Here is a 12,532-nt window from a genome sequence, read left to right on the forward strand (position 1 = left end):
GCAAAAATGATCCTAGCACAAGCACCCAACTTGGGGCAGGACCTGGGTTCTCAGCAGCTGCAGAAGATTTGAGACCAGTCAGGCGTAGGACTGTGCTAGAATAAAGACCTGAGATGACCTTGACCGCTTGGGCAGAGCCACAGGGAATGGAGGGCCCCGGCCCATCCTGAGTGGCCAGGAGCTGCAGCTGGGAGCTAGGGCTGTGGGGGTGGGTAGGGCCCTGGGGTCAAATACCACCTGGCTCTGTCACCCACCAGTTGGGACATTTGAACAAATGACGAGCCTTGTCATCTGTTACACTAATAATAGCTACTAAGCATGTTGATGTGAGTGTAAGGATTAAAGGACAGAATCTGTGAGTTACAAGTGTGACATGGTAGCTGCATTGAACAGCGTCAGTGGTTTCGCGATTGTTGTCACTGTGCTCAATACTACAGGCTCCCTACCCCGCCATACTCCTGATTTCTCTCACCTTGCTGCTTCCCTGCTTTCTCTTCCCTTCCCTGCCCCCTCCCCACCCCTTGAAGGGGCTGGGTGAGCTGCAGTAATCATGCCCCCCACAGGAGGGCAGCAAGCCCCTCCGGAATGGGGGAAGCTGCCCTCTACCACTGCAGCCTAAAGACCTGGGCAGCCCCACCTGGGTCCAGGAGGGGTGCTGCCAAAATGGGGGTCCCACTGTCCTCAGGCTGATCTGGCCAGGCCTGCCTGACTGTCCCCACCCCCACCCCACCCCAGCAGGCACGGTTTGAGTGACTGTTATAAGAGTCCCCCTGCAAGCAGGGTAGCTTGTCAGGTCTTGCTGGCCCTAATGGGTCTGGGGCTGCTAGAGAGAGAATCTGGAAGGATGGGGGAGATGTGAGGGTCTCCCCTCTGCCAGGAACCCACAGAGCTCCAAAGAGCAGAAGGGGCAACCCCGCCTGGTCTGGGGCCAGCCCCTGAAAATGGACCACCTAGTCTTCGGAACAACCCCGAAGAGGAAATGAGGAAGTGGGAGCTGGGGGAGCACAGCGCCCAGGCCCCCAAGCACTGAAGTCTGATGGGGATCTGGCTTTCATCCTGGCTCTAGCACTTTCCAGCGGCGTGACCTGGATCGCGTCACTTCACCTTTCTGTGCTTCCTTTTCCTGACCTATCAAGCAAAGAGGTTCCTACCTCATGGAGTTTGTGAAAGCTAAGTCAGGTGATAGACGTAAAGCCCTTGGCAACCGGTGAGGTCCGTGGTAGCGAGTTATTTCCATCATTTTCAGGTCAGTCGGCCTGGAGAGCGGGGAGACAGCTTCGGATGGAAAATGTACATGTGTTTCCCCAAGTTCAAAGCTAGTGCTCCGGGGGTGGGTGGCTGGGATCTAGAGGGAAGGAATGTCAGCGCTGGGGCGGGGCTGGAGGCAGAGGGCCTGTCAACCTATCTGCTCTGAAACCAGAAAAGAAAAAACCTTCCCCCTTGTGGTTAAGGAACCTGTTAGGTTGGTCCCGGTGGCACCTCCCTTCCCCCAGCTGCCCTTGAAGAGGCCCCCACCTCCTAGAGTGCAGGGCAAGGGTCTCAGGCCACCTAATAGGAACAGAGGCAGGTGCCTGGATCTGGGGGTGGGGGTGGGCACAGAGGGGGCTGCCTTAGCTGGAGGAGCTTGGTCTGGGGTGTAGGTGGGGGGGGTCAGTGGTGGGTCACTGCCTGGCTAGCAGGTGGCGTCTCCAGTGGGAAGCAGGGTGTGGAGGAGGGGCTCTGTGACCTTGAGCATCAAAGGCCTTGATGGCCTACTGGGTCCACTCTCCAGGGAAGCAGGTGCCCCTACACCAGCAGCCTGGGCGCTGGGCCAGGCCTCCTTCCTGCGGTGCTGCTAATGGGAGTAGTGTCTCCAAGGACAAAAGGGCTGTGCCAGTGACTGTTGGTAGGTGATGGAGAGTGAGAATGTGTCTGCCTGTGTTCTTTTAACTTCTCCAGGAAGGTCACCCAGGGGTTTCCATTACGAGCGCTCTTGAGCCCAGCACAATTTTCTCCTACAATTTAATCCGCTGCCTGGCCAGCCTCCAGTGCGCTAGCTGCTGACAATCGCCAGTCTTTGCAATTGATTTCCTGGAAGCGGGGCCCATGCAGCAGCCACGTGACAGATAAGTGCGAGAGGACGTCTGTAAGTACCCTCCTGACCATGGCCGGTCTGTCCATGTAGGCTGCCTGCCCACTCTGCTGCCCGCCTGGGGTGTCAGCACCTGGACAACGTCTCACACCTGTGCACAGAGGTGCAGACTCGCACTGACAAATGCTCTTCCTTCTCTGCCCCTGGGGTGTGGGGTCTGGCGTGGGGTGGGTCGCTGACCTTGAAGGCATTCTGACCTTGAAGGCATCCCTGGGTTTTGTGCAGAGCGCTACTCAGCCTGAAATCTCTAACCTATGCTCCCCAGAGAGGTGGGATCTACAGGGACTCTAAGTGAGGGCGTGAGTGAAGGGAAATGGTTGCATCCCCTGTGTTATAGCCCCACATGGGATATTTTGCAGAAGTTTTAAAGTGAGGGTGCTCTGTGTGTGTTGACGTGGACAGCGCCAGAGTGTACATATATGTGTGCAGGGGGGGTTTCTCGGAAAATTCTGGTCAGCATGATCCCATGCATGTAAAAGCAAAGAAAACCAAAGATCCTGGCATCGTGTGTGTGTGTGTGTGTGTGTGTGTGCGTGCGTGCGTGCGTGCGTGCGTGTGTGTGTGTGTGTGTGTGTAAATGCCCAGAAAACATCTGGGACAAAACAGCAACTAACACAGTGAACTGCTGGGGAGAACAGTGATCCTGGTCAGAGATGAGACTAAAAGGAACTTTTCACTTTTTCCTTCTTCTGTGTTTACTTTTTTTTAATGAAACTATTAAAAAATTAGGGGTTTTTTAAATAGCTACTGTTTTAAAACAAGAAAGAAAGGGTAACTGCCCTCTTCGCTGTGCTTCATACTTCACTCCTTACCCACCACCGGCTCCTGGGAATTCGCATTCCTCGCCATGCGCTGGGGTATAGGTCCCTCTCAGGCCCCTTAGTTTCTGTCTTGGAGGGGGACCCTAGGAGGGGGGGCTGGAGATGACCTGGACCCACATCCAAGGCCCCTGCCACTCTGGAGGGGCCTCTCACAGCCAAGCATCCACCCTGGGCTCCTGATTCCTCCAGTCCTATGCTGTGGGAGACCCTATGGCGGCAGCCTCTGTGGGGGGGATGCCCCCCATGTGGGCTTGCAGTAGCACAGGGGCTACTGCAGTAGCACAGGGGCTCCTTTTCCTAGCACCCCCTCCCACCTCTTGCCAGCTGATCCTTCATCCTAGGTTGTTGGAGGAAAGGGGGAGGTATAGCAGGCCCTTCTGGGGTACTGGGTGAGGGGCTTGGGCCATCCAGGCTAGGCCGCAGCCCCCTCTCTCGCCTTTGCATCAGAGCGACTGTCTCCTCTAAGAGTCGGGCAGTACCTGCTCCAGGGCTCACTAGCGCCCTAACTCTCTTCTTGGCCTGGCACTGCCCACCTCCTCCTGGGGACCCGGGGCAGGGCTCAGCTCTGAGGAAGGAGCCCTTCTGTCCGGGAGGCCCGTGTGTGTGCCAGGCCTACCGCGGGCCCATCCCCAACAGCCCTGGGAGCCTTTGCCTCCTCCTTCCTTGTTCCAGAAGGAAGGACTGGAATGGGGGCAGCGCATCGCCCGCACACCTATTCCGTGCCAAGAGCCTACCTGGGTTCTTGACACTTAGCTCATTCACACCTCTGAACCGTGCCACCCTGCTGACGGGGCTCACAGCCCTGGGGTGGGGGACTTGGTCACACAGCCACAAAGTCGGTCAGGAGCGGAGATCTGGAGATCTGTGCCCGGGTTGCGCTGCTGCACAGGCCAGCTCCCGCCCGCCGTGCCCCCACAGCACCGCCACGCAGCCTCACCGCTGGCAGGCGTCAGGGAGGGTGCGCGGGTGCCTGGCCTCTGGAGAGCAAAGATAAGAGTGACGGGGGAGGTGGTGGTAGATTCATAAACTGGACAAGCTGCCCGAAGGGAAACCACCCTCCTGTGGCTACCCCGAGGCCCTGGCCGCTCCCTGACCTGCTGTCCGAGGGGGCTGCTCCAGGTCTTCCTGCGTTCTCGGCCAATGCTGCTTCATTTACTGATTGGAAATGGGGTTGGCCAGGCCTGGCTCCTCCACATGGATTTATTGGCCTTTTCCCCAGCACCCCCCTGTACTGGCCAGCGGGCAGGACCCCTTCCTCTAAACTCTCGCCCCTTCTTGCTAACATCTTTTAGCCAAGATTGGGTTTTCCTTGATAGCGAACCAGCAGCGCCTGATGGTAACAGGGCTCCAATCCCAGCTCTGCCGCCCGCAGCCCCGTCCTCGACAATGTCTGAACACCTCAGCCTCTCCGTTTCTTTATCTGTGAAATGGGGGTGATGGAGCAGTGCTCCCGGGCAGCTGCGAGCGTCACAACGTACACACAGCCAGGACGGTCTCGCGGTGGGGAGCGCCCTGTACGTCTTCGCTGTCACTGTGTCTCTCTTCCCTGTGCCGCCGCCTCTTGAGGGATGGATCGTTCTGCAGCCCCACGGCTGGGAGGAAATCAGAGTGGGCTGGATGGAAACTAGCCCGTGGGCCTGATGAAACTGCCATATGGTGCTTTTCTCAGAGCTGGGTAAGGGAAGAACAAGTTCATGTGCCAGCTGAGGAGGTGGTGGAGACCAAGACGGGAAATAACAGGGACAGGGCTTCTAAAAGGCTCTACTTTTTGCTCCCTACCTTTCCCAAAAGATCATGGCTGCCAGTCCTCATTGTCAAGTTTGCACGACAACATGGGGAGGGGGCGGGGATCTCGTCCATAGGCAGATGCTGGGATTCCCTGAGCATCTTGTAAAAAAGCCCCAAGTGATGGGCCTCCCTGGTGGCGCAGGCAGTTGAGCGCCACACTGTGAAGCTGTCTGCAGCCTCCGCAGCACGGGTTCGATCCCGGCCGGCTGGCGAGAATCCCACATGGCATGGCAGACCTCTCCTGTCTCGCCCCCTCCTCCCCTCAGCAGTGTATTTCGTCAGTCTGCCTGTTCTGTTCCCTGCTCTGTCTCTGGTGAATCCTCTCACCCTCCCGCGCATCTGCCTGTACCCCAGTTCTTGTATAAATAAATAAATCTTTAAAAAAAAAAAAGCCCCAAGTGGAGGTGGCAATGGCTGGGAAAGGGGAAGGCAGTGCATCCTGGCCAGCCTGTCCTTAGGGAGATGCAAAGGGCCTGGGGCACCAAATGTGTTCAAACACCAGCCATTCCCGCAGCGATGTTAATTAGTGACTGTAGGCCACACCAAGGCCAACACTTCAAGTAGACTGTTTTCTTTCTCTGTGCTAAGGCACTTAAAGAAATAGCTAATAAAACAAACAAACAAGCAAAAACATGTAGGACCCTCACAGCTCCTTCTCTGGAATATTTATTTAATCTGTCTTTCCCACTAGGCTGTGAATGAGATCAGAGATGAGACCTGAGGCTGAAACCACCCTGTCCTGCCACCTCCACGGCCTCCTGTGCCACGCCCAGAGAAACAGCGGGTATGTGTTTATGGGCAGAATGAAGGCAGGAGGGATCTACCTGGGAGTTTACCCTGGGATCTAACTTGTGTAAGGGGGCCTTGAGCAGTGTCCGGCACATAGCAGGTCCCCTACAAATGTCATTTGCCTCAGAGTTGGGGTGCTATTTGGCTATCTGGGCTAATATGTCCAGCAAACAGGAATGACCACATCTGGCTCGGCCAGGCTTAGCCAGGGAACTTCATCCAGTCCTTTCTTGCAAAGAACTTGGCTTCAGCTGCTCACACTGTCAACACCCAGTGGCTCTTTATGGGGTGGGGGGGTGATGGGTGGGAAGGGTGGTTCTAGCCGCCCATGATATGATGCATGTTTCACGGCTGCTTCCTGAGGAAAGTAGAAACCGCTTCTCGTGACCCTCTGCTCAGCAGATTCAGTCTCCCTGGCTTGAGGGATCTAAATGCTTTTTTTTTTTAATGTATGCAAGAACTGGGTACGTGTAGGCCAGAGGTGCTGGGGGTGAGAGGATTCACTAGAGACAGAGTGGGGAGCAAAACAGGCAGACTGACTGAAATACACTGCTGAGGGGAGCAGCGAGTGAGACAGGAGAGGTCTGCTGCACCCTGTGGGTCACCTTCCTGGCCTGGGATTGAACTCATGCTGCAGCGGCTACTGACAGCTTCGTACTTCTGAGACTTAACCCCTTGCACCATCAGGGAGCCCCAACATTTATTTATTTATTTATTTATTTGTTTGTTTATAGAGGCATGTTTATTTATTTATTTGTTTGTTTGTTTGTTTTGTTTACACATGCACTGGGTATAGTCAGAAGCGCGGGAGGGTGAGAGAATTCACCAGAGCCAGAGCGGGGAGCAGAGCAGGCAGAAGGACCGAAGTACACTGCTGAGGGGAGCAGCGGGCGGCAGGAGGGGTCTGCGCGCCATGTGGGACCCTCCTCCGGTGGCCGGGGAGCAGCCGGGGATCGAACCGGCGCCGCAGAGGCCGCGGGCAGGTTCGCAACCCAGCGCTCAAGCGCTGTGCCACCAGGGAGGCCCTATTTATTTATTTTTTGAAGACTCATTGCATGAGCAAATGCTTCTTGAGGATGAGGAAGAGCTTCTCTCCTGGGTTCCTTCCCTGCACTGAGGATGAAAGCACTTTCCCAGCAAAGCAGCTCCTGGGATGACCGGAGCTTCCTGGAAGTGGACACACTGGCAAGGTGACCAGGGCTTTAGAAGCCATTTGATGCAGCCTCTCTCTTCTTCTCCCCTCGTCCAGTCTGAAAACTGCTCCCTGAGCGTCCCTGGTGGCCCTCAGGCTGGCTTCCTGGTGATGGGGAGGTGACTTGGTACCATAAGCCCAATGTAACATGCTCTCATCCAGCTCGTTTTGGACCACTGTGTCCCTGCACTGCAAGGCTCCCTCCAGTGACCCCAGAGTGCCTGTTTCTGGCCACCTCTGGACCTTTGAATGCTCCTTCTCAAGCCTCACCCACAGAGCTCCTGATTCAGCACATCTGGGGTAAGACACAAGAATTTGCATCACCAGCATCACCTGGTGATGGTGATGTTGCTGGTCCAGCGACTGCACTTTGAGAACTAGTGGTCTTGGCTATTCCCCCATCTGTCTCTTCAGGAAGACTTCCTTGACCTCCCAGAACACAGGAGACCCCCACTATGTGCATTCATGGGACCTGGTGCTTTTCCTTCCTGGCATCTATCACACCATATGATTGCTATATAATTGCTATAAATAAGTGAAAACATTAAGTTGATGCCAGTCTCCCTCCTTAGCCTGTTTTGTTTCCCATGGTCTCCCGGTGTCTCCATAGTGCCTTGTACATAGTAGGTGCTCAACAAATAGTTGCTGTTTGTTGAGTGACTGAATGAGTGAACGAATGATTACCTGCCAAAGATGCCCAGAGACTCCACGGTTACTATGGACTCAGGTGACTCTGAGTTCCGATACAGTTAAAGGTAGCTTGGGGGTGGTTCTGAACATGGCCGCTGAGGTTCCAAACCAGCCTGTTGTTGCCAGCTGTGTGATCTTGGGTTGGTTACTTAACCTCTCTGTGCATCACCTCGATCATCTTCACATTGGGAGTAGCACCCAGTGCTTGGGGTTGTGTGAGGACTCAGTGTGTGCTATATTGAGAACACTCACATGTTCATGCATGTGCCTGCAACATGACAAGCACATCTAAGGTCATGTCTTACTATTATTAAAGGGCCTGGCAGCGAGGCCCCTCTTGCTTTTATCAGACTCTGGTGGTGAGTTTCTGGAGTGTTTCCTCTGGTAGACCTGGGTGAGACCCAGACCCGAGGAAGCAGCCTAGGCTTTGTCTTTGGGTAGGCTTTCCCAGAATTTGCCATCCCTACCTGCCAGGCCCCCAGGATGGATGCTGGCAGTGTGCTTGGGAGGAGGGGGCACAGCTCCCACAGCCCTGGTTGCTAGCCTGTGGGGTGGATCTGGCGTTTCTGGCCCTCCCTCATGGCAGCCTGGCATGGAGCTGACTCACCGCCCGGAGGGGGTGCTGATTAGTATGCAGGGCAGGTACTGGAGGAAAGCTGTCTCCACGCAACAGCTCTTGATGTGTTTCTCTGATTAATGTGGCAGAGAGAACATTGCAGCTTTTTCCTGAATGGTCGCCACGTGGAGCCGGAGTCATTAGCATGGCATCTCCCGCTTGCCGTGACCTGCTGACCACCCTAAGTAGTTAAAAATGAAAATGGCCAAGACAGCTGCGAGCCTCAGAAACAAGCTGCCTGGTGGCCCTGCAGCCTGGGGAGAGTCTTGTAAGAGGCCGGTTTCTGGAACAGCCCTGCCTTCCCCACTCTCCCGACCCCTGGAAAGCCCTGCAAAAGCCTCCTCAGTTTCTGCTTCTGTCACTGCTGCTTCCCAGTGAGGACAGAACCCCTTTCTTGGAATCCTTGCCTCCCCCACCAGCGAATTCCAGGTGAAAAAAAATTGGGAGGGGAGGCAGGAGGTTCCAGGTGAAGGCAGCAGATTGGGCCCTGGACTGGAGGGGAGGGGTCTGTGCACGGAGGGGCTGCCTGGGGCGGAGGGCAGGTGTGGAGCAAGAAAGGAGGCTGAGGACCCCAACTTTATCCTGAGTGAAATGGGGCCTTACAAGGGGCTGAAGGGAGGGGATCTTGCGGAAAATAAGACAAGGTGTTACAAAGAGCCCTCTGTCCCAGCGTGGTAGGTATTAGGGGCTCCAAGTGGAAATGGAGGGGTGGACAGTTAGGATGGGTTGCCCTCCTCCAGGTGGGTGATGCTGCTACCACCTTGAATTAGCACCTATACTTTCCTCCGAGTGCATCCCCCCAGCCTGGGGAGAGTGGGGCAGTGGTTGGCTTATCTACTGGCTGTCTCTGGAAGGCAAAAGCTTGTATTGCTCAGGGAAACTGAGGCAACCAGTGTCTACCTATAGCCCCCCCAAGGTCAGAAGTGAAGGGTGACGGGCTCCTCTATATCTCTGTTCCGTCTTTGGCTCCGTGTGTGTGTATGTTGGGATGCAGGATGCCATGTTCTTCTGAAATCTTGGTTTTGGATTTTTTTCCCCAATTTGCCACTTTCCTTTCTGGGTCTCAGTTTCCCCAGCCATACGATGTGGGGGAGGGGAGGCAGGAAGATTGGAGCATGGCTCCTGGGCTTGCTGGTAAGAATGATGATAAGGCTGGGGCAGACACACCTGTTCTCAGTAAGCCAGTGCCCATGCCGGCTCCATGCCCCCACGTGGTGTCGCCACCACCGCCCCCCACACCATCATCACCACCCACCCTATGTGGGCAGTGGTCTTCAAAGCAGGTCCCCCAGCATCCACTTGCCAGAAAGCAGACTTCTGCACTCACCCCCGGCTGGAAGGGAATGAGCAACGGCACTAATTGTGGAGCCGGCAGGAGAGCCTGGGAGGAGGCAGCCAGGAGAGAGAGAAATCATCTTGTGATGCGCCAATTACTGATCAGCTGGGACATAATTGCGGGGCTGCCGTCCCGGCTGCTGGAGGTACCAGGCCTCCCTCTCGTTAATCAATGATAATGCAGAATTACGACCCTTAATGATTTGCAAAGACACTCATGCACACACGCACACATGCTCTCACACGGACACAAGTAATTGATAATCAGCCATGTAATTTGAGGCAATAATTCTGTCCGGGGCCAGATGACAGGCTCCACCCTGCAGCAGCACAGAGCCCAAGTCCCAGCCCACCCCTGCCATGGAGGCAGCTTCTCTGAGGGAGGGAGGCTCTTCCTCTCCCTAGAGCAGAGGCCAAGGGACCCTCCAGTTGTCTCTAGGCAGTACGGGTCTGGGGATTTTCTTTTTGTTTCCTACTTTTACTTATTTTCTAATTTTTGCCCTTTCTTGTAATATTTTAAAATATCATCGCCATTGTTGTCTCTTATTCATTGCCCTAAGCCAATGGTTTCTAACTTTGATACCCATTCTGACACCCAAAGAGATGGTTAAACCTGGTGTGGGGTCATGGAATCTGCATATTTATCTGCCCCCTGATTTGGGGGCAGATGGTCCACCGACTACACTTTAAGAACATATACCTGGGCCTCCCTGGTGGCTCAAGAGGTTAAGCACAGCACTATGAAGCTATCTGTAGCCTCTGCAGCATGAGTTCGATCCCCGGACGGCCAGGGAGCAACCCACCTGGCACAGCAGATCTCGCCTGTCTGGCCCGCTTCTCCCCTCAGCAGTGTATTTCAGTCATTCTACCTGTTCTGTTCCACTCTGTCTCTGGTGAATCCTCTCACCCCCTGCACCTCTGTCCTGTACCCCAGCTCTTGTATGCATAAATAAATAAATCTTTAAAAAAAACATTCTGAGACCTGAGCCCAGTCCCCAGAGACCAAGATGCTCTTGGTGCAGACTGAGCATCAGGATTTTTAAAATAAAAAGCACTGCGGTGAGTCTAACCACCAGTCAAGGTCCTGGAAACCCCGTCTTATCATTCCAGGTGAGGTCCCCTGGCAGCTCTTTCCAGCCTATTCCTATTCTCTCCACCTTGTGGGCCTCTCCCTGAGTTTTCTCAAACATCAGCGTGCACACGAATAGCTCAAGCGTTTGTTCAAACACAAGTTCTGGTTCAGGAGGTGGCGGTGGGAGGTCTGCATTCCTGAACACATTCTCAGGTCATGATGAGGATGTTGATCCTGGAGAAGATTCTCTTAAACTTTGGTGCCAGAAAGTCCTATTTATGAGGCTCTTCTTCTGGGGCAGGGATGGGTGCTGGGACTGGGTATCCGAAGAGGAATCAGGCCCAGTCTTGTTCAGGCAGTTGAGTACCTGGAAGTCATATGTTAGGTCCTTTCAGAGTCCTGAGAACAAGACATGCTCAGACCCACTCAGATGATAAGGACCCAGGAAGTAGGGGAAATGGTGCCTACCCTCAAGGAAACTAGATCAGATAAACCCTTGCTTGTGAAACCCTGAGAAGCTAGGCACGGAGCAGGAAGAAACCATAGAGCAGGAGGGCCAGTGAGGCCACACGTGTGCCTTAGTGGGGGCCCAACAGGCTTCAGCAAATACCTGGAAATGGGAGCTTCCTGGGGTTAGGTTGAAGGCAAAAGGAAAGGTTGGCAGTGAGGAGGCAGGGGATAACAGCCTCCCATAGTGGCTACAAGTGTCTCCCATCCCAGTCTGAGCATGCCACTGCACCCAAGAGGAGAAACCTGTTTCCTCAGGTCCTGTTTCCTCAGGTCCTGCATCTAAGCTGTGACTTGCTTTGACCAGTAGGAAGTGTCACTGTACCAGTTCCAGGCCTGCCCTAAGGAACCTGGCGACTTCTCCTTCAATCAGCTGCCTGCTAAGAAATCCAGCTACCCTGAAGTCACCGGGCTGGCCATATGGAGAGGTCATGAGGAAACCTTCTTGGCCCTCCCCTCCCCATCCAGTCACCAGCTGAATGCAACTGACTGAGTGACCCCAGTTAACACCACATGGAGCAGAAGAACCATCCAGCTGAGCCTTGCCCAAATTCTTGACTCACAAAATCACAAGAAACAATACATTGTTTTGAGCCACTCATTTTTCAAGTTGATTATCATGCAACAACAGTTCTGACACTCACAAGAGAGACCAGTAACCATGTCAGGCCTCAGTCTACTGATCTGTAAAATGAGGGTGACACAAGATGATGCATCTTGTGTGCAGTGATTGGCACACTGTGACTCTATGATGATTAGTGAGGTGGTGCCAAGGTCCCCCACACCTGTGCTCCACCCTAACCAAGTGAAGGCCATTCAGATCATGTCACCCCAGGTCCTTGCATGAACACAGGATCTGCTCTCATTCTCTAACGGGAAGGGCTATCATCATGGCAGCAACCTGGCTAAGAGCAGCATAGAAACAAGCCCTTCTCTGCAGGTTTCTAGCTATGTGACCTCGGGCAAGTTGTTTATTGTCTTTGAGCCTTTGTTTCTTCTCCTGAAAAGAGAGGAAGTCAGCCAAGCTCCTCCTCCAGGAAGCCTAACCTGATTAACCTCTTCCCCAACACATTTCTCTAAATAGAGCTTTGTTATGTCCTGCTTACAAGATAGGTGCTAATTTCTTAACTTTCAGATCTTTACTTAAATGTCACCTTTTTATTGAGATCTTCCCTGAAGACTGTTCAAAACTGTCCCCTGTCCTCAGGCACTTGAACCCCTTTTCTGCTTTGGTTTTCTCCATAGCATATATTACCCTCAAACATCATGTTTATTCTACCTGCTTACTTACTTTTCTATCCTGTGTCTCCACTACACACATATACAACAGCCTCCCACCTCCCACCCCAAACACACATGGAAGTAAGCCCCAGTGTGGATGAGGACTTATGTCTGGGTTTTCTGTTGTTGTTTTACTCCTATTTCCCCAGTACTGCCTGGCAACTTCATTGCATGAATAGATGCCAAAGCACACACATGGAGTGTGAGATGATACTACAGACATCCTTAAGGTGTCCTCAAAATGGACCTAACCTAGGTTATATCTTTTTTTTTAAGATTTATTTATTTATGCATATAAGAGCTGGGGGGT

General features: G+C 53.7%; 1 long non-coding RNA gene across 14 annotated transcripts in view; it reads left to right on the forward strand.

The window, feature by feature from the left end:
• Positions 1 to 12,532, forward strand: part of LOC119239338 (uncharacterized) — a 42,417-nt gene that overhangs the window by 18,935 nt on the left and 10,950 nt on the right. For 11 of the 14 annotated variants that reach the window (XR_005123812.2, XR_008550499.1, XR_008550501.1 and 8 more), the window contains 3 exons: positions 1,939 to 2,125; positions 5,432 to 5,524; positions 6,576 to 6,719. This is a non-coding gene — a long non-coding RNA (uncharacterized LOC119239338). Of the gene's footprint in view, positions 1 to 1,938; positions 2,126 to 5,431; positions 5,525 to 6,575; positions 6,720 to 6,883; positions 7,022 to 8,116; positions 8,296 to 12,532 lie in introns of all 14 variants that reach the window. The other 3 variants (XR_008550500.1, XR_005123818.2, XR_005123816.2) reach the window with 3 other exon arrangements.

The sequence above is a fragment of the Talpa occidentalis genome, unplaced genomic scaffold (genome assembly GCF_014898055.3).
Source record: "Talpa occidentalis isolate TD23 unplaced genomic scaffold, MPIMG_talOcc4v2.1 talOcc4.11, whole genome shotgun sequence".
Taxonomy (NCBI): domain Eukaryota; kingdom Metazoa; phylum Chordata; class Mammalia; order Eulipotyphla; family Talpidae; genus Talpa; species Talpa occidentalis.